Source organism: Schistocerca serialis, chromosome 5 (assembly GCF_023864345.2).
Source record: "Schistocerca serialis cubense isolate TAMUIC-IGC-003099 chromosome 5, iqSchSeri2.2, whole genome shotgun sequence".
NCBI classification, from domain to species: Eukaryota; Metazoa; Arthropoda; class Insecta; order Orthoptera; family Acrididae; genus Schistocerca; species Schistocerca serialis.
Genome location: NC_064642.1, coordinates 435691777 through 435713443, shown reverse-complemented (window position 1 = coordinate 435713443; position 21667 = coordinate 435691777). Strand labels below are relative to the sequence as shown.

Genomic DNA, 21667 nt, shown 5'->3' with positions numbered 1-21667 from the left:
TCCTGAAAGTCGAGGAGACTGGCACCACTGTTTCATAGGTCCTTAGAATAACTGGTCTCTAGCTGTTAAAAATTATTTATTGACGCGTTTCGGACACACTCATCATTCGAACATCTGACTAACAAAAGTACAGAATCATAAACACAAGTTCTGTACTTTTCTTTTGCGGGTGTGCGGATGGTGGTTTGTGCCAGAAACGGATCAATAAGTAATTTTTGAACAGCAAGAAACCACTTATTTTAGCGATCTACTCAGCAGCGGCATAAGCCTGCTAAGGTTTTCATCATGGTCGCAGGCCTCCTGAGCGACTATATGTCGCACGTTAACTCGATCCGGAAGAGTTACAGAGATGTAATCAATCTACCATCAAAAGGCAGCTACTAATTTTCCTACACCGCAGATACCGACAGAATCTCTGGTAGCGCTTGCAAGATTAAGGGCGTAATTCGGCCAACTACATACCATACCGGGTGCAGTGCCCAGGGTTGTCCGGGATGTTTAATATCTGCTACAGAAAGTGACTGGCCCCTTGCCTTGTTCATAATCATAGCGAATACAAGCCGCATGGGAACCCGCTATCACTTTAAATCAAAGTCATTGTTTGAATCACTGAATGTCAACTGAACTCCTCAACCTTTTTATGGCACTGCTGATTTTAACAATAAAAATAACATTGAAACACTAAAATATCTTATAGGGTGTATGTCGTATGTAACAACAACGACTAATCAATCAATAAGGGTTCCGATCGCGTTTCTGTTCAGTTCTCGAGCTTTCATCATCCTGGGATCTAGTGACTTTTGACGGTGGTATCTCCCAGACAGGCATATCCGCTGTAATTATTCTAGTTATAGGAATTGCTGTCACTTTGCTGGTACATTTATTTTGTTAGGCAGTTAATTTTACATTAAGTTTCTTCATTGATTCATCTGAATTTAGAAATTTGCTGTGAATCGGCCAAGAACTTTTTGACATTTTTGGTAGCGACATGTCTCCTTATATATTTTATAGGAATGTATTGTGCATATTAAAAATACGTAGCCTAAGTCCGCCCAAAACCATCGTTAGGGTATCATGTAGATATCTGAAGCAAATCGACCAAGAACTTTTAGAGATTTTTGGTGACAACCTATTCCGTTTATATGTTACGTTACGTACAAATATTGTCAGTTATGTTAATAGAATAAATTATGATATGAAATTTATTTAAATAAAAATAAGACAATTTTCGTGAGTCATTAAAAATCTTGATTGTTGACAGTGTGAGCTGTCTGCAAGCTGACGTAATTTCTCAACATGGGAAATTATGAACTTTGAACATAAGAATTCGACTGTGAAAATGTACTGCAAAATCTGACTGCGAGACAGTAACTTGAAAGTGCGTATCTGCTCCTCTGTCTGTTTGTGCTCGCAAGAATACTGTCTGCATTCAGACTATGAATAATTAAACGTTTAAACTAAAATATTGGCCCTTGAAAAACTCAGTGTTCACATTTTTTATCATTCAGTTCTGTCTTACCTGTTGCACAATGGAAAAATCGTGACGCTGTTCTTGACTTTAAAGAGGGTCGTATTTGCCGAGCTACAACTAATTACTGAGATGCGCATCGTGCGATGCGCTCTCGTTTGAAAACAAAAGAAGCAAAACGTACATTGTTCTTAATAAATGTTAATAACAAAAATGGTAACACCTAGTTTGGTATGGACTTTGAATGTAGATAATGACTTGGGTTGAATTATAGCATACAATGTATTAGTCTTGTGATTTCAAACGTTCTATATTGAAAAATATCTCTTTCGGTACTTCAGAAACATTAAAACAAAAAATTTACCGTTCTGCAGTGGACCAACGTAACTAGTCCTTAACATCAAATGAGTTATTTCAAAACTGCAACTTGTAAAAATGACATTAAATATTCAACAGTTGTTCCTAACACAAAATTCAAATTGAAAATTATTCTTGGCTGTTTCTCTTTCCCTGTACTCAAGTCTCTGGTTGCCTGAAGAATGCGTAATGCAAACTGCCGCTATAAAGTAGAAATTCTAAAATCAATTACCTTAAATGAACTCCTCTACTATTAATCATCAAAATAATCACAATGAAATATTCTTCTGAAAATGTTTCAATTTCTTTTCTTATCTCAAACAATTAATCAATAAATTAACATGTTCTACTTCCTCAGAATATAACTGCAACCGTACCACTGGGCCAATCCAGTACTACCACTTATGACACATCACTGCCAAATACTGTGTCTACTCATATCACGATTAACAGTGCGCATCAACTCCTGCTCATCTTGCAAAGTGGAGATGGTCCAAGCAAGTCTCCAGGCGACGCGGCCTCTCCGACAACACTGCGCGCTTACATTCTCAAACAGTACAAAGGCGACTACGCGTTCATGGCATCCAAATATGTCACTTAATTGATCATGTGCCTATTACCGCTTTGCTTTATATTGTTGCTGTTTTAAAACCCGCCTTACTCCATTTGAGATATATTTTCTCTACACAGTTGCTGAGCATGTGGATTTAATGTCCATAATCTGAGAGTATTTCGTGTAAGCGGAGACACTACCTGCGTGGTACTTTTAAACAAAGTTAGCCAAGAGATTGGTTAATCCCCTTCTAATGAAGCCACAGGCACACGGACTTTAAAACAATAAAAACGAAGAGAAAATATTTCCACAGCTCTGATAAAGAGTGTAGGGTGGGTAACGCTGCCTTCGTAGGGGCTTTTTCTGAAGCTACACTCGCTCTCTTAGTCTGTGAGAAAATGACGGGAAAAAAATTCGTCTCTCATTTTCGCGGCGCGCATGAACGCAGAAGTTGCCGGCCGTAGGTTTTTTTTTTCCCCCCTTGCAGACTGGGGTGGCCCAAGTTCTGGAGAAGGCGCAGGTATCCAGGGGAGTGAGCACCGAGTGGGCGCCAGCCGAGGAGAAAAACCCGATTACTCCCTCCTGACAGCTTGACTTTAAATCCAACAGGGCCTCCCTCCTGCAGAAAAACAAATAACTTTATGGATTGTGGACTTTCGCTCAAAGCCGGCTTAAACAACTTGGCGAGTTTATCCCGACGGAGGCAAACAGACGGAGAAGACTAGCAACAGGCCGACGTGAGTGCGTGAACTTGAAGCCGAGCGCAAGGCAGAAGTTTAAATAGCTTCCTCTGGCGCGCGGGGCCCAGCCTCCGTCTGGAGATACCCCCTGCACTGCTTGCGTGCCTAGGTCGGGCACGTGTTGCTGGCTGCCCCTCTGAAAACATGTGCTCACGTGCTAAATACAACACGTCTTTCGCGAAGGCTTCTAGGAGCGTCGGGACGTAACATCTTCTGGGTCTTATGCTTGGACAGGTATCCCATTGCAGCTAGGAGAAATGTATTCGAAATTTTTTTCATACAGCTGTAGACCGCATAAATGTATGAAAACAGTAAAATACCATTATATTTATTTTCGATGTCATTCCATGACAAGTGGTCTAGAGGTTCCCACAAGACCATCACTTGTTTTCATGAAATTTTGTGTGAACATTTGCACATATTCCCAATTAAAATTCACTAAGTTTCAGGGCACTAGTTCGATATTTGGCGCAGATTCAGTCGTTTGTTTGACTCCATAACGCAGCTTTCAATAGTGCACCCCTCAGTTTTCAGCAACTTTTTGACATGCGAGTACCTCTGGTAGTATTTTCTTGAAAGAAGCGAAACTAGATCACCATCTTGTACAACTTCTTGCGTTCTCATGAGTATAATAATAGAGAAAAATTTCCACTAACAGCTTTTATCTAGATAATGCGAGGCAAAGTAAGTGAAAAAATAGCTATTTGAAAAAAAAAAGTGAAGTGTAGCTTTTGCATGTGATACGTTATTGAAACAAGGTCTTCGAATGCAAAATTTTATTCAACTACCACTTTACAGTAGTTTACAAATTGAGAGAAGAGCTGATAAGTTTTCTAAAAACACCCAATACTGGTATTTTCAGCCTTCTTTTACAGAAGGGTATTTACTGAAAACTCCTTTGATCATTTTCACTAGAAATACCACGAATACAACTAGGTTTGGTTTGGCAGTTCGAGCATATAACATCCTAACAAATAATGACAAAGTGAAGGTGCAGTGAAAATACGCCCATATTCTACTAGTGCTCAAATCTGACACTTTTTTTTACTCTGTTTGACTATCATTTCATACTCTCTTCATCATCATGACCGTCATTTACCAAGTCCAGTTTCTTGGATGTGGTGCACAAGCGCTCACCATCTACTTCTGTCTTGCTGTGGCCGAAAGGTTCTAGGAGCTTCAGTTCGGAACCGCGCGGCTACTACGGTCGCAGGTTCGAATTCTGCCTCGGGCATGGATGTGGGTGATGTCCTTAGGTTAGTTATGTTTAAGTAGTTCTAGGTTCTATGGATTTGTTTACCTCAGATGTTAAGTCCCAAAGCGCTCCGAGCCATTTGAACCATACTTCTATCATCATACGTTTTCTGTTCCAGGACAACTTCCCATTTGTGTCCCTTCCCCTCCACATCTGATCTCACAGTCTATATCTAGCGTATTCTTGACCTCCTTCGTGTTCTTCTCCCTAAGAGGTTCAGGCTCACATACTTAATGCCAGGTCTGTCGCTGTTCATTCTCATTATGTACCATGCCACTGAAGCCTGAGATTTTGTATGACAGTGGTAACAGGAATCTGAATTCCACCTACTTTCCCTTTCACCTCATTCCTGGTTTTGTCCTTACTAGTTGTTTGATTCATAGTTGTAATGAATCTCATTTCTGTTGCCTGAATTCTGTTAAGGTCTTTGTTTAGTAGGGTATAAGTTTATAAACCACGTGTAAGGATTGGTGCGAAATAGTTGAGGAACATTTTGACGTTTTTTCTACAAAAATCGACACCTTTTCCGTCAGTTTGTAAACAACTGGGAAGCAGTAGACAATGAAGTTTTATGGTATATTCGAAGACCTTGTTTTGTTAAGTTGCCACATGAAAAGTTCCAGGTATATCACGCGCTTACTTCCGCCGATTTAAAACGCGAAACTCCACATCTTTTGTTGAGGACTATTTTTTGTGCCGACTTCGCTTCAAACTTATGAAAATTTTTCATGAAATCTTTTTCTATTACTCCACATCCCCCCCATGAACCATGGACCTTGCCGTTGGTGGGGAGGCTTGCGTGCCTCAGCGATACAGATAGCCGTACCGTAGGTACAACCACAACGGAGGGGTATCTGTTGAGAGGCCAGACAAACGTGTGGGTCCTGAAGAGGGGCAGCAGCCTTTTCAGTAGTTGCAAGGGCAACAGTCTGGTTGATTGACTGATCTGGCCTTGTAACAATAACCAAAACGACCTTGCTGTGCTGGTACTGCGAACGGCTGAAAGCAAGGGGAAACTACGGCCGTAATTTTTCCCGAGGGCATGCAGCTTCACTGTATGATTAAATGATGATGGCGTCCTCTTGGGTAAAATATTCCTGAGGTAAAATAGTCCCCCATTCGGATCTCCGGGCGGGGACTACTCAAGAGGATGTCGTTATCAGGAGAAAGAAAACTGGCGTTCTACGGATCGGAGCGTGGAATGTCAGATCCCTTAATCGGGCAGGTAGGTTAGAAAATTTAAAAAGGGAAATGGATAGGTTAAAGTTAGATATAGTGGGAATTAGTGAAGTTCGGTGGCAGGAGGAACAAGACTTCTGGTCAGGTGACTACAGGGTTATAAACACAAATTCAAATAGGGGTAATGCAGGCGTAGGTTTAATAATGAATAGGAAAATAGGATTGAGGGTAAGCTACAACAAACAGCATAGTGAACGCATTATTGTGGCCAAGATAGATACGAAGCCCACACCTACTACAGTAGTACAAGTTTATATGCCAACTACCTCTGCAGATGACGAAGAAATTGAAGAAATGTATGATGAAATAAAAGAAATTATTCAGATAGTGAAGGGAGATGAAAATTTAATAGTCATGGGTGACTGTAATTCGAGTGTAGGAAAAGGGAGAGAAGGAAACGTAGTAGGTGGATATGGACTGGGGCTAAGAAGTGAAAGAGGAAGCCGCCTGGTAGAATTTTGAACAGAGTACAACTTAATCATAGCTAAGATTTGGTTTAAGAATCATGAAAGAAGGTTGTATACACGGAAGAACCCTGGAGATACTAAGAGGTATCAGATAGATTATATAATGGTAAGACAGAGATTTCGGAACCAGGTTTTAAATTGTAAGACATTTCCAGGGGCAGATGTGGACTCTGACCACAATCTATTGGTTATGACTTGTAGAATAAAACTGAAGAAACTGCAAAAAGGTGGGAATTTAAGGAGATGGGACCTGGATAAACTGAAAGAACCAGAGGTTGTACAGAGTTTCAGGAAGAGCATAAGGGAACAATTGACAGGAATGGGGGAAAGAAATACAGTAGAAGAAGAATGGGTAGCTTTGAGGGATGAAGTAGTGAAGGCAGCAGAGGATCAAGTAGGTAAAAAGACGAGGGCTAGTAGAAATCCTTGGGTAACAGAAGAAATATTGAATTTAATTGATGAAAGGAGAAAATATAAAAATGCAATAAATGAAGCAGGCAAAAAGGAATACAAACTTATCAAAAATGAGAGCGACAGGATGTGAAAATTGGCTAGGCAAGGATGGCTAGAGGACAAATGTAAGGATGTAGAGGCTTATCTCACTAGGGGTCAGATAGATACTGCCTACAGGAAAATTAAAGAGACCTTTAGGAGATAGGAGAACCACTTGCATGAACATCAAGAGCTCAGATGGAAACCCAGTTCTAAGCAAAGAAGGGAAAGCAGAAAGATGGAAGGGGTATATAAAGGGTCTATACAAGGGCGATGTATGGTTCAAATGGCTCTGAGCACTATGCGACTTAACTTCTCAGGTCATCAGTAGCCTAGAACTTAGAACTAATTAAACCTAACTACCCTAAGGACATCACACACATCTATGCCCGAGACAGGATTCGAACCTGCGACCGTAGCGATCGCTCGTTTCCAGACTGCAGCGCCTAGAACCGCACGGCCACTCCGGCCGGCCAAGGGCGATGTACTTGAGGACAATATTATGGAAATGGAAGAGGATGTAGATGAAGATGAAATGGGAGATACGATACTGCGTCAAGAGTTTGACAGAGCACTGAAAGACCTGAGTCGAAACAAGGCCCCCGGAGTAGACAACATTCCATTGGAACTACTGACGGCCTTGGGAGAGCCAGTCCTGACAAAACTCTACCATCTGGTGGGCAAGATGTATGAAACAGGCGAAATACCCTCAGACTTCAAGAAGAATATAATATAATAATTCCAATCCCAAAGAGAGCAGGTGTTGACAGATTTCAATTACCGAACAATCAGTTTAATAAGTCACAGCTACAAAATACTAACACGAATTCTTTATAGACGAATGGAAAAACTAGTAGAAGCCGACCTCGGCAAAGATCAGTTTGGATTCCGTAGAAATATTGGAACACGTGAGGCAATACTGACCGTACGACTTATCATAGAAGAAAGATTAAGGAAAGGCAAACCTACGTTTCTAGCATTTATAGACTTAGAGAAAGCTTTTGACAATGTTGACTGGAATACTCTCTTTCAAATTCTAAAGGTGGCAGGGTTAAAATACAGGGAGTTAAAGGCTATTTACAGTTTGTACAGAAACCAGATGGCAGTTATAAGAGTCGAGGGACATGACAGGGAAGCAGTGGTTGGGAAGGGAGTAAGACAGGGTCGTAGCCTCTCCCCGATGTTATTCAATCTGTATATTGAGCAAGCAGTAAAGGAAACAAAAGAAACATTCGGAGTAGGTATTAAAATCCATGGAGAAGAAATAAAAACTTTTAGGTTCGCCGATGACATTGTAATTCTGTCAGTGACAGCAAAGGACTTGGAAGAGCAGTTGAATGGAATGGACAGTGTCTTGAGAGGAGTATATAAGGTGAACATCAACAAAAGCAAAACGAGGATAATGGAATGTAGCCGAATTAAGTCGGGTGATGCTGAGGGAATTAGATTAGGAAATGAGACACTTAAAGCAGTATAGGAGTTTTGCTATTTGGGGAGCAAAATAACTGATGATGGTCGAAGTAGAGAGGATATAAAATGTAGACTGGCAATGGCAAGGAAAGCGTTTCTGAAAAAGAGAAATGTGTTAACATCGAGTATAGATTTAAGTGTCAGGAAGTCGTTTCTGAAAGTATTTGTATGGAGTGTAGCCATGTATGGAAGTGAAACATGGACGATAAATAGTTTGGACAAGAAGAGAATAGAAGCTTTCGAAATGTGGTGCTACAGAAGAATGCTGAAGATTAGATGGGTAGATCACATAACTAACGAGGAAGTATTGAATAGGATTGGGGAGAAGAGAAGTTTGTGGCACAACTTGACCAGAAGAAGGGATCGGTTGGTAGGACATGTTCTGAGGCATCAAGGTATCACCAATTTAGTATTGGAGGGCAGCGTAGAGGGTAAAAATCGTAGAGGGAGACCAGGAGATGAATACACTAAGTAGATTCAGAAGGATGTAGGCTGCAGTAGGTACTGGGAGATGAAGAAGCTTGTACAGGATAGAGCAGCATGGAGAGCTGCATCAAATCAGTCTCAGGACTGAGGACCACAACAACAACAACAACAACATTACTCCACATAAGTCAGTGAAGAATTAGTACAAGCAGGTCTATTTATATTTCACTCAAGGGAATACTGTCTGGAAATATTATGTCTCATATTTTCTGAAGACCCTGGATTCTCGAGTGTGCTATTGAAAGCAGTATTACAGGTCAATCGAACGGCTGTATCTCTGCGTGTATTACACTAGTGAGAGTGAAACTTCAGCAATCTTCATTGGGAAGGTGTGCGAATGTTCATATGAAATTACATCAAAATCTGTGACGCTCATCTGGAAACTCTTTCTGGAATGGGCTTTTACTAAACATTTATTCTTTCCTAACCATAACCCTTCCCACCCGCCGAGTCTTTAAAAATTCGGACTACTTTGCACAAAAACAACTTCAAAAACCTTATAGCTGGACAAAGGATTTAACGTGATGCTGTAGGCGAGAAAAAGTTCAGAAAAATTTTGAAGTTATTTTTAAAGATTGTTGGAAGTTGCAAATTACTCTCATCATCGAACACTGGATCTGAATTATTTACGCTTCGTTTTAAGAGAAATTGCAAATTACTTTCATCATCGAACATTTGATCTGAATTATTTGCGCTTCGTTTTAAGAAAATGCTGGCTTTTGGTGCATTTCGCTGTTTATGCGCCATATCTCCTGAACTATAAGCCGTATAACCAAGTAATTTTTCACTTACATTCATTGGTATATGTGGATAATGCTTGCAGTATGTGTTGCGAATAGAGTAAGTGGAAAACAAAATTTCAGATGTCATGCCTGACGCTAAATTTTACTGCATGAACAGCGACAATGTAGTAAATGATACTGATTTCTTCCTTTTTATAGGGGAAGGGGGTAGGAGGGCGAGGTGAAATGATATTACCTAGAATAAGTTTAGAAAACGTTTGAGGACCAATGTAAAATTTATTGGAAGTCGCTAAAATCGCATACACTGAACGAATATACTCTGGGCAAATTGCGAACTGTGAGTTACGCCACCTGAAACAAACACAACGTCATCATAGGTTTCCGAACGCTCCTATATAAGGCGGAGCAGGCCACAAGAAGCCGCGAGAGGTAGACCCGCCAGTGAAAAAGCAGGCGAGAAGCCAGTAGAAAAGCAATAACACCACAATGGGTCTGTGAGAAGAACTCGATCTTTTCGAGCGCAGACTAATCATTCTATGTCGCCAGAACAACGAATCCATCAGAGACATTTGACCCCGCTGCCAAAGTCGAATAATGGTGACGTACGAAGGAACAAGCGCAACTATAGGAAAATCAGGCAGAAATCATGTATTGACGGAGAGGAACCGTCGAGCACTTCGGAGAGTGTTTGTAAAAATCGCACACTATTAGTGGACGGAATCATTCGTGAGTTCCAAAGTGCTACCAGCAGTCTATCTAGCACGATGACCGAGCGTAGGGAGTTAAAAATAAAGCGGTAGAATCTTCGAACAGCTCCGTATAAACCACACATTCTTGCAGTCAGTTTCATGCGATGCAAGGGGGAAGCCACTGGACAAGAAATGAGTGATTTGGAGGGACGTTCGCCGGCCGCGGTGGTCGTGCAGTTCTAGGCGCTCCAGTCCGGAGCCGCGCTGCTACTACGGTCGCAGGTTCGAATCCTGCCTCAGGCATGGGTGTGTGTGATGTCCTTCGGTTAGTTAGGTTTAAGTAGTTCTAAGTTCTAGGGGACTGATGACCACAGCAGTTGAGTCCCATAGTGCTCAGAGCCATTTGAACCATTTTTTTGGAGGGACGTTCACGCTATATACCGTTGCTATCCAACGGAAGGTTTTGGGTTTTGTGAATGCCTTGAGGACATTACCTGCTATCGTGTATAGTGCCAACAGCGAAGTACGAAGGATGTGGTTTTCGTGTTCAGGATTTGGTTGTCTGGTTGCACTTGACAAATTGCTAATTGGGAAAAGATACGAACAGATTTCAGAGCACTGTGTACTGCGTACATTAGAGGAAGGATTTCGAGACGACAATTACACCCTGTCCGTATGTGCCATCCGTGAGGCAATGGTTTGCGGTCAGTAATATTTCTGAAATGGGCACCAGAGAGGCAATCCTGACGTTGCGGTTGATAATGGATAGAAGACTATAAAAAAAGTCGAGAGACGTTCATGGGATTTGTCGACTTGGGAAAAGCGTTCCACAATGCAAAATGGTGCAAGATGTTCGAATTTCTGAGAACAATATGGGTAAGCTATAGGGAGAGACGGGTTATATGCAATATGTACAAGAGCGAAGAGAGAATAACAAGAGTGGACGAACAAGGACGCTGTGCTTGGATTAAAAAGGGTGTAAGACTGGGTTGTAGTCTTTCACCCCTAATTTTCAGTTTTTACATCGAAGAAGCAATTATGGAAATGAAAGAGAGATTTAAGAGTAGAATAAATATTCAAGATGAAGTTTATGACATCAATGATACGATTCGGAGATGAGATTACTAACATGAGTGAAAGTGAAGAGCACACTTACAGGATCTCCTGAATAAGATCAACAGTGTAATGAGTACAGAGTAGGGATTGAGAGTAAATCGAAGAAAGACGAAATTAATGAGAAGTGGCACAAATGAGAACAGCGAGAAACCTAGAATCGGGATTGAAGTTCACAAAGTAAATGAAGTTAAGGAATTCTATTACCTAGGCAGCAAAATAACCAGTGATGGACAAAGTAAGAAGGAGACTAGCACTGGCAAAGATGTCATTCCTGGCCAAAAGAAGTCTCCTAGTATCAAACATAGAACTTAATTTGAGGAACAGATTTCTGAGAATGTACGATGGGAGCACAGAAATGTATGGTTGAGAAACATGCACTGTGGGAAAGTCGGAACAGAGGAGAATCGAAGCATATGAGATACGGTGCTACAGAACAACGTTGAAAAATTAGTTGATAAGGAGCCACGAGGAGGTTCTCTGAGGAAACGGGGAGGAAAGTGATGTGACAAGAAGAAGGGACAGAATGATAGGCCATCTGTTAAGACATCAGGGAATGACTTCCATGGAACTAGAGGGAGCTATAGAGGGCAAAAACTGCAGAGGAATACATAGATGGGAGCACATTCAGTAAATAATTGAGAGCGTAAGATGGAAGTGCTACTGTGAGATGAAGAGGTTGTCGCAGAAGAGGAACGCGTGGCGGGTCGCATCAAACCAGTCAGAAGACTGCTGTATATAAAAAAAAGAGAAAAAAGTGTATAAGAGTAATGAGGACAAGATAGGAAGGTCGCTAGTTAAATATGGGCAGCTTCACTGCACACCTAATTAGTTATGCCAACAACAGTTATCGTATGCAAGACGTACACGAGCGTTTACTATTGCGTAGATGAGTCACGGTTTCACAGAGATGCCATGTCCCACAAGAAACTATGCTTTTTCCTTTAAAGAAGCGTACTTCCTACATAATTTTGAAAACAGCTAGTACTGGAATTGCTGTGATTCAAATAACACTTCCACAATGTAGAACAAATCGTGTAACGTCAGCCTGCACAGTTTTGGTATGTCCTAATCTAACCGCGACTATTAAAACAACTTTTCTCAGTAACGTATGAAAATGTATTTGGAATGATGTTTCAACATTAGAATACTGCATACCACGCCACAACAAGATGAATTCTATAAAATTACAGTCATTCAAAATTCGTTAGAAGACTACCAAAAAAAAAATCGCTCCAGAATAATTTGTATTAAACAAATAAATACGTATTACTCGCACTGCAGTGATAATTTGGTAACTTAAGAATGATATTATGTAATTAAGTAAGTACTTTCGAGGCGGAACGTAGTTAAAAATCTTAATTGTTCCAGCCTTTTTAAAAGTAGCAACAAATGTAAGGAAGCGCTGAGCTGGGTTACTGTTATTCCAAATGAGCAGAAGTCTGCGCGGGTAAAAACAATGCTCTCCGCGCCCTCACGTTAACCTTTTCCTCATCCGCAGCTCTGTTATCCGTACCCGTGAGTATTAAAGTATTTCTGTTCAGTACGCTCGCGCTTGGTCTGAATTATCGGCTGCTAAATTTCCTCCTTTTTGGTTGAGAAAATGTAAGTAAGTCATGACCACATGTAGCAGAACACAGTCTGTCATACTTTGTAGACTTCTAAAGGTAGTGTTTTTATTTATCTAAAACACACTGTGGGAAATTATGTGTAGAGTATTTCTCCAACACTGGGGAGCTAAACGAAGTTCTGTTGCTAGTTGTCGTTACATCATGCATACTATTTCATAGCGATGAATTCAGTTTCTAAAATGTATGTTAATTCGCTACAATGTGAAATGGGATTAACGTGGTAATCAAAACGATAAACACCATGTTGCATCAAATTAGCATGTACTGTTTAAATTAAAGTTGAGTAGGTGCGGAGACTTCCATTTTTGGCAGTACATGTCTGTTTACCCACTCGTATCTCGTTTCGGCTGTAGTTCGGTAATCACTGCGTCCTATTTCCGAATTTTTGGGCGTACCAGTACACAGGTATTGTTATCTAACCGATCGGGTTGTGGGAAAGTTGCACGTGACGTGAAGCCATATATATCATAATCTTAACCATTCGACTAATGTCTAAATTTTATAAAAGTGTATACTCATAGGAGTCGTACATGTGGATAACGTGTGACACCACCTTTTCCCCCTTAAATAAAAGAAACACATTCGTTTTGTCAGAGAAAGAAGGACTGAAGAGAATCCTTCAGAGGTATGCAGGGTTAGCTTGCGTCCGCCGCAGCTCAACGGTCGCTCGGTATACCGCTCACGCACCAAATGTTTGTCTTCAGATCCCTGTCTGGGATGAGCTGCATTCCCCTCTGCGACAGATCACGTGTGAGACCATGTGTTGATGCATGCATTCTAAGACATTCGGCAATGAAACACATCCTGCCTTCAGTATGTGCTGAGGGCGTACTGCACACGAGTAAAGGATGTGACTGTGTCCTAATATGACTATCGTGCATAGTAGAAACAACGTCAAGTGAGAACCAGAACTGCTGCACAGATGTTTAAAATATTTTATGTTTATTCTGCGTATATTACATGAAAATTTGACAGAACAAGGAGATACTTTTTGTGTAATAGGTCCAAATTATTAATCCTAAGGATTCTGTTCACTGGAGCCGTGTATGAAAATAAACTGTATACAGACTGCTTCGTGTTATACTGCTATCAACTATTTTTTCTTATAGATTGCAGCTTATACAGTACTGTTTACCTACATCGATTAGTAAGCACAATTGTATGGTTCATCTGACACAGTTACGAAATGGCTGCCATTTTCACTACGTTTGCTGCTTCTCCCACTTAATTTTCATTTCATTTATGTAGCGAGTAAACTATTTATGTAACTAATGTATAACTCCCTGGACTCGAGCCGAGTGATTTCTTCGAAATGTCGCAAAGTTTCGATGAGTGTCTTTCCTACAGACTTCAGGAGACGTGTCGAGATGTGGTTTTAGTTATCCACATATAGGCGCTGCTGCGCGCTAGCTGCTCCCTCCTCGACCTTCTCCACTCCCCACTCCCCCTGAGCCTTCTATATCCTCGTCGAGAATGACGAGGAGGTCGTATTAATATAATATTTACCAATCAGAGAACGTTAGATTAACACGAAGATTTGCCTGGATGCTGTGAGACCTGAGTTCCTCCCAGCGTACAGAACGTTCAAACAAGTTGCGGGAATGCATCGAGGTGACATCGTCAACAGGTGATCACCCTGTGGTTTTCAAGGCAAACCCGCAGGAAAGAAGCACTGTGCAAGTGAATTTAAAACCTCGATTTACAGAGTAATGGATACCTTGCCCTTGGCAGTCGCCTCTATGAGCTCCGGGTAGGCGATAATCCGGAATCTTTGTTGAATGGAGAGATCATCAGGATACTTTCCAATTACAGGCCACATGTCCTGTGGATACACAGTGTGTGTCTTTAATGCAGGGTACAGTATCCGTCAGTAATTCGCGGTCACCTCCCAGCCCGAGTATCGATATAGAGGGATAGTAAGAGATTCTCCTGCTTCATACCACGACCGTAGTTTACTCCTGCAGAGCACGCTGCCATCGCAGCAAGCCAAGTCATGTGCGCTCACTCACTGTTGCGACCATGTACCTAATTTCCGCTCTTCTCTGGTAGTTCTCGCTAGTCGTTGAGGCCTCCAACAACTGATTTTGTTAGTAGGGTGTACCTTGCCTGTGTTTATGTTTCTCGATTTGGATCTTACCCTGCACTTTTTTCGCGTGCTAGAGACAACTCCCGTTGTGCTCTTAACTTTGCTTTTGGGTGCTCGTTCACTTCATGAACGCCGTCATCGTCAGCCACAGGAACCGCATGTTCTACTGGTCTCCACATCACTGCTAGTTGGATTGATCGTAAACTGTGTTCTACCTAGGCAGACTAGGATAGAAAACACTGGTTGCCATTGCCTTCTGCATCCTCATGCCGTTGATCATTGCTGCTTCTATTAGCCTTTACGGGCAGTTCCCCAAGCGGAGAACAGGAGATTGCCCTGAAACTCCGTCAGTCCTCCATTCTCTTTGTCAGTGTCATTGACAGAATGAGGTTGACTCCTTACGCCGGTCGGCAGCGGTCACTGCTGATGTTTTTATTCAAAATTTAAGTAATGTGCCGTTTCAAACGCGGTAACTAAATCGCCCCCCCCCCCCCCATGAACCATGGGCGTTACCGTTGGTGGGGAGGCTTGCGTGCCTCAGCGATACAGATGGCCGTACCGTAGGTGCAACCACAACAGAGGGGTATCTGTTGAGAGGCCAGACAAACGTGTGGGAGGTCGTTCCAAGGCGTGGCAGGCAGCGAAAGACGTCCCCGGAGGCTGATCAGAAAGCCTGCCCGGTGCGTCTGACAAACAGGTTTCAGGCACTGTCTCCGGCTGAGGCAGATGCAGCTGCCTGCCCTGTTTCAGAGGATGATTCTCAGCCTTCAAGGTCCGGGCAGTCACAGAGGGTGGGCTTATTGGTAGTTGTGAGCTCCAATGTTAGGCGCGTAATGGGGCCCCTTAGGGATATGGCGGCTAAGGAGGGGAAGAAATCCAGTGTGCACTCCGTGTGCATTCCGGGTGGAGTCATTCCTGATGTGTAAAGGGTCCTTCCGGATGCCATGAAGAGCACAGGGTGCAGCCAGCTGCAGGTGGTGGCACATGTCGGCACTAATGACGTGTGTCGCTTTGGATCTGAGGAAATCCAGCGGCTATCTGATTTGGTGAAGGCTGCCGTTCTTGCTTATGAGATGAAGGCAGAGCTCACCATCTGCAGCATCGTTGACAGAACCGACTGCGGACCTTTGCTGCAGAGCCGGGTGGAGGGTCTGAATCAGAGGCTCAGACGGTTTTGCGACCGTGTTGGCTGCAGATTCCTTGACTTGCGCCATAGGGTGGTGGGGTTTCGGGTTCCGCTGAATAGGTCAGGAGTTCACTACACTCAGCTGGCGGCTACACGGGGAGCGGAGGCTGTGTGGCGTGGACTGGGTGGCTTTTTAGGTTAGAAGGCCTCGGGAAGGAACGGGGTGGGCCGCAATCTCAAAGGGTGCATGGCAAATACAGGACGTGTTTGGATCAAGGAATAGTCGGAATTGTAGTTGTAAATTGTTGTATTTGTGCTGGGAAAGTCCCTGAGCTTCAAGCGCTAATAGAAAGCACAGAAGCTGAAATCGTTATAGGTACAGAAAGCTGCCTAAAGCCTGAGATAAGTTCTGCAGAAATTTTTACGAAGTCTCAGACGGTGTTCAGGAAAGATAGGTTAGGCAGAATTGGTGGTGGAGTGTTTGTGTCTGTCAGTAGTGGTTTATCTTGTAGTGAAGTCAAAGTAGATACTCCGTGCGAAATGGTATGGGTGGAGGTTATACTTAACAGCCGAACTAAGTTACTAATTGGCTCCTTCTACCGACCCCCCGACTCCGATGATATAGTTGCTGAACAGTTCAGAGAAAATTTGAGTCTCGTAACAAATAAATACCACACTCATACGGTTATAGTTGGGGACTTCAACCTTCCCTCGATATGTTGGCAAAAATACTTGTTCAAAACCGGTGGTAGGCAGAAAACATCTTCCGATATTGTCCTAAATGCTTTCTCCGAAAATTATTTCGAGCAGTTCGTCCACGAACCCACGCGAATTGTAAATGGTTGCGAAAACACACTAGACCTCTTATCCACAAACAATCCAGAGCTGATAGAGAGCATCATGACTGATACAGGGATTAGTGATCACAAGGTCGTTGTAGCTAGGCTCAATACCGTTTCTTCCAAATCCACCAGAAACAAACGCAAAATAATTTTATTTAAAAAAGCGGATAAAGTGTCACTAGAAACCTTCCTACGAGAAAATTTCCATTCCTTCCGAACTGACTATGCAAATGTAGACGAGATGTGGCTCAAATTCAAAGATATAGTAGCAACAGCAATTGAGAGATTCATACCTCATAAATTGGTAAGAGATGGAACTGATCCCCCGTGGCACACAAAACAGGTCCGAACGCTGTAGCAGAGACAACGGAAAAAGCACGCGAAGTTCAGAAGAACGCGGAATCCCGAAGATTGGCTAAAATTTACAGACGCGCGAAATTTGGCACGGACTTCAATGCGAGATGCCTTTAATAGGTTCCACAACGAAACATTGTCTCGAAATTTGGTAGAAAATCCAAAGAAATTCTGGTCATATGTAAAGTACACAAACGGCAAGATGCAGTCAATACCTTCGCTGCGCAGTGCCGATGGTACTGTTACCGACGACTGTGCCGCTAAAGCGGAGTTATTGAACGCAGTTTTCCGAAATTCCTTCACCAGGGAAGACGAATGGAATATTCCAGAATTTGAAACACGACCAGCTGCTAACATGAATTTCTTAGAAGTAGATACCTTAGGGGTTGCGAAGCAACTCAAATCGCTTGATACTGGCAAGTCTTCAGGTCCACACTGTATACCGATTAGGTTCCTTTCAGATTACGCTGATACAATAGCTCCCTACTTAGCAATCATATACAACCGCTCGCCTACCGATAGATCTGTACCTACAGATTGGAAAATTGCGCAGGTCGCACCAGTGTTTAAGAAGGTTAGTAGGAGTAATCCATCTAACTACGGACCTATATCATTGACGTCGGTTTGATGTAGGGTTTTGGAGCATATACTGTATTCAAACATTATGAATCACCTCGAAGGGAACGATCTATTGATACGTAATCAGCATGGTTTCAGAAAACATCGTTCTTGTGCAACGCAGCTAGCTCTTTATTCGCACGAAGTAATGGCCGCTACCGACAGGGGATCTCAAGTTGATTCCGTATTTCTAGATTTCCGGAAAGCTTTTGACACCGTTCCTCACAAGCGACATATAATCAAGCTATGGGCCTAAGGGGTATCGTCTCAGTTGAGCGACTGGATTCGTGATTTCCTGTCAGGAAGGTCACAGTTCGTAGTAATAGACGGCAAATCATCGAGTAAAACTGAAGTGATACCAGGTGTTCCCCAGGGAAGTATCCTGGGACCTCTGCTGTTCCTGATCTATATAAATGACCTGGGTGACAATCTGAGCCGTTCTCTTACGTTGTTCGCAGATGATGCTGTAATTTACCGTCTAGTAAGGTCATCCGAAGACCAGTATCAGTTGCAAAGCGATTTAGAAAAGATTGCTGTATGGTGTGGCAGGTGGCAGTTGACACTAAATAACGAAAAGTGTGAGGTGATCCATATGAGTTCCAAAAGAAATTCGTTGGAATTCGATTACTTGATAAAGAGTAGAATTCTCAAGGCCGTCAATTCAACTAAGTACCTGGGCGTTAAAATTACGAACAACTTCCGTTGGGAAGACCACATAGATAATATTGTGGGGAAGGCGAGCCAAAGGTTGCGTTTCATTGGCAGACCACTTAGAAGATGCAAAAAGTCCACTAAAGAGACACGCTACACTCGTTCGTCCTCTGTTAGATTATTGCTGCGCGGTGTGGGATCCTTACCAGATGGGGATTGACGGAGGACATTGAAAGGGTGCAAATAAGGGCAGCTCGTTTTGTATTATCACGTAATAGGGGAGAGAGTGTGGCAGATATGATACGCGAGTTGGGATGGAAGTCATTACAGCAAAGACGTTTTTCGTCGCGGCGAGATCTATTTACGAAACTTCGGTCACCAATTTTCTCTTCCGAATGCGAAAATATTTTGTTGAGCCCAACCTTCATAGGTACGAATAATCATCAAAATAAAGTAAGAGAAATCACAGCTCTAACCGAAAGGTTTAGCTGTTCGTTTTTCCCGCGCGCTGTTCGGGAGTGGAATGGTAGAGAGATAGTATGATTGTGGTTCGATGAACTCTCTGCCAAGCATTTAAATGTGAATTGCAGAGTAGTCATGTGGATGTAGATGTAGATGTAGAAGTACAGTAGAAGAAGAATGGGTAGCTCTGAGGGAGGAAATAGTGAAGGCAGCAGACGATCAAATAGGTAAAAAGACGAAGGCTAGTAGAAACCCTTGGGTAACAGAAGAAATATTGAATTTAATTGATGAAAGGAGAAAATATAAAAATGCAGTAAATGAAGCAGGCAAAAAGGAATACAATCGTCTCAAAAATGATATTGACGGGAAGTGCAAAATTGCTAAGCAGGGATGGCTAGAGGGCAAATATAAGGATGTAGAGGCTTATCTCACTAGGGGTAAGATAGATACTGCCTACAGGAAAATTAAAGCGATCTTTGGAGAAAAGAGAACGACTTGTATGAATTTCAAGAGCTCAGATGGAAACCCAGTTCTAAGGAAAGAAGGAAAAGCAGAAAGGTGGAAGGAGTATATAGAGGGTCTATACAAGGGCGATGTACTTGAGGACAATATTATGGAAATTGAAGAGAATATAGATGAAGATGAAATGGGAGATACGATACTACGTGAAGAGTTTGACAGAGCACTGAAAGACCTAAGTGGAAACAAGGCCTCGGGAGTAGACAACATTCCATTAGAACTACTGACGGCCTTGGGAGAGCCAGTCCTGACACAACTCTACCATCTGGTGAGCAAGATGTATGAGACAGGCGAAATACCCTCAGACTTCAAGAAGAATATAATAATTCCAATCCCAAAGAAAGCAGGTGTTGACAGATGTGAAAATTACCGAACAATCAGCTTAATAAGCCACAGCTGCAAAGTACTAACGCGAATTCCTTACAGACGAATGAAAAAACTTGTAGAAGCCGACCTCGGGGAAGGTCAGTTTGGATTCCGTAGAAATATTGGAACACGTGAGGCAATACTGACCTTATGACGTATCTTAGAAGAAAGATTAAGGAAAGGCAAACCTACATTTGTAGCATTTGTAGACTTAGGGAAAATGTTTTTGACAATGTTGACTGGAATACTCTATTTTAAATTCTAAAGGTGGCAGCAGTAAAATACAGGGAGCGAAAGGCTATTTACAATTTGTACAGAGACCAGACGGCAGTTATAAGAGTCGAGGGGCATGAAAGGGAAGCAGTGGTTGGGAAGGGAGTAAGACAGGGTCGTAGCCTCTCCCCGATGTTATTCAATCTGTATATTGAGCAAGCAGTAAAGGAAACAAAAGAAACATTCGGAGTAGGTATTAAAATCCATGGAGAAGAAATAAAAACTTTGAGGTTCGCCGATGACATTGTAAATCTGTCAGAGACAGCAAAGGACTTGGAAGTGCAGTTGAATGGAATGGACAGTGTCTTGAAAAGAGGATATAAGATGAACATCAACAAAAGCAAAACGAGAATAATGGAATGTAGTCGAATTAAGTCGGGCAATGCTGAGGGAATTAGGTTAGGAAATGAGACGCTTAAAGTAGTAAAGGAGTTCTGCTATTTGGGGAGCAAAATAACTGATGATACTTGAAGTAGAGAAGATATAAAATGCAGACTGGCAATGGCAAGGAAATCGTTTCTGAAGAAGAGAAATTTGTTATCATCGAGTATAGATTTAAGTGTCAGGAAGTCGTTTCTGCAAGTATTCGTATGGAGTGTAGCCATGTATGGAAGTGAAACATGGACGATACATAGTTTGGACAGGAAGAGAATAGAAGCTTTCGAAATGTGGTGCTACACAAGAATGCTGAAGATTGGATGTGTAGATCACATAACTGATGAGGAGGTATTAAATAGAATTGGGAGAAGAGAAGTTTGTGGCACAACTTGACTAGGAGAAGGTATCGGTTGGTAGGACATGTTCTGAGGTATCAAGGGAGCACCAATTTAGTATTGGAGGGCAGCGTGGAGGGTAAAAATCGTAGATGGAGACCAAGAGATGAATACACTAAGCAAATTCAGAAGGATGTAGGTTGCAGTAGGTACTGGGAGGTGAAGAAACTTGCACAGGATAGAGTAGCACGGAGAACTGCATCAAACCAGTCGCAGGACTGAAGACCACAACAACAACAACAACAACTAAATCGTTTTGATTACTATTGAAAAACGCTACACCTAAATTACGGGAGAGTGGTCTGGGAGAAACAAGACTGCGAAGACAGGTCATGTCTTGCCTGGATAACAGTCGTAACAAGGTTCTCTATATTCTAGTTCCTCATTGACTCCTAGTTTTAAGTTGTCAAATAGTTTCACAACAGCGTACATCCCGGTGCAGAGTGGAAGCTTCATTCTAAGAAACTGGGCTCTCAGACGGTAAAATCTCAATTTGAAAATCAACATTTTTGTCTTTGGTACAAAAAGCTGCTTGAGACACTTAGTGTTATGGTTCGTTTGAAAAATGTTTCAGTGTCTATGATCCGTTGTCGGTGATAACTGAAGCACTAAACTTCGTTCAGTTCGGTTCCAATGATCTCCGATATTTTTATTCGTTCATATTTTCCAGCAAACACGCTCAGTAACAAGTTTCAGTTAGAAACTAGAATATGTTGAATAAAAATGAAACAGCGAAAAAATGTCGTATTCATAGCAAAGAGATGGCCTAAAAACTAAAGAGGCATTTTGCACACTTTATCATTCATGAAGAATAAATTATGATACAGGAACAGTGCATCTTCTCCCACTCTAGTTAGACTTATATAGTCTAAGTACAATGTAGGCTGATATAAC

The 21667-nt window shown here is 42.1% G+C and overlaps 1 protein-coding gene across 1 annotated transcript in view; it reads right to left on the bottom strand.

Moving 5' to 3' along the window:
- The window catches only part of LOC126481983 (nephrin-like), an 881063-nt gene that overhangs the window by 470531 nt on the left and 388865 nt on the right, over window positions 1–21667 (bottom strand). The window lies entirely within an intron of this gene.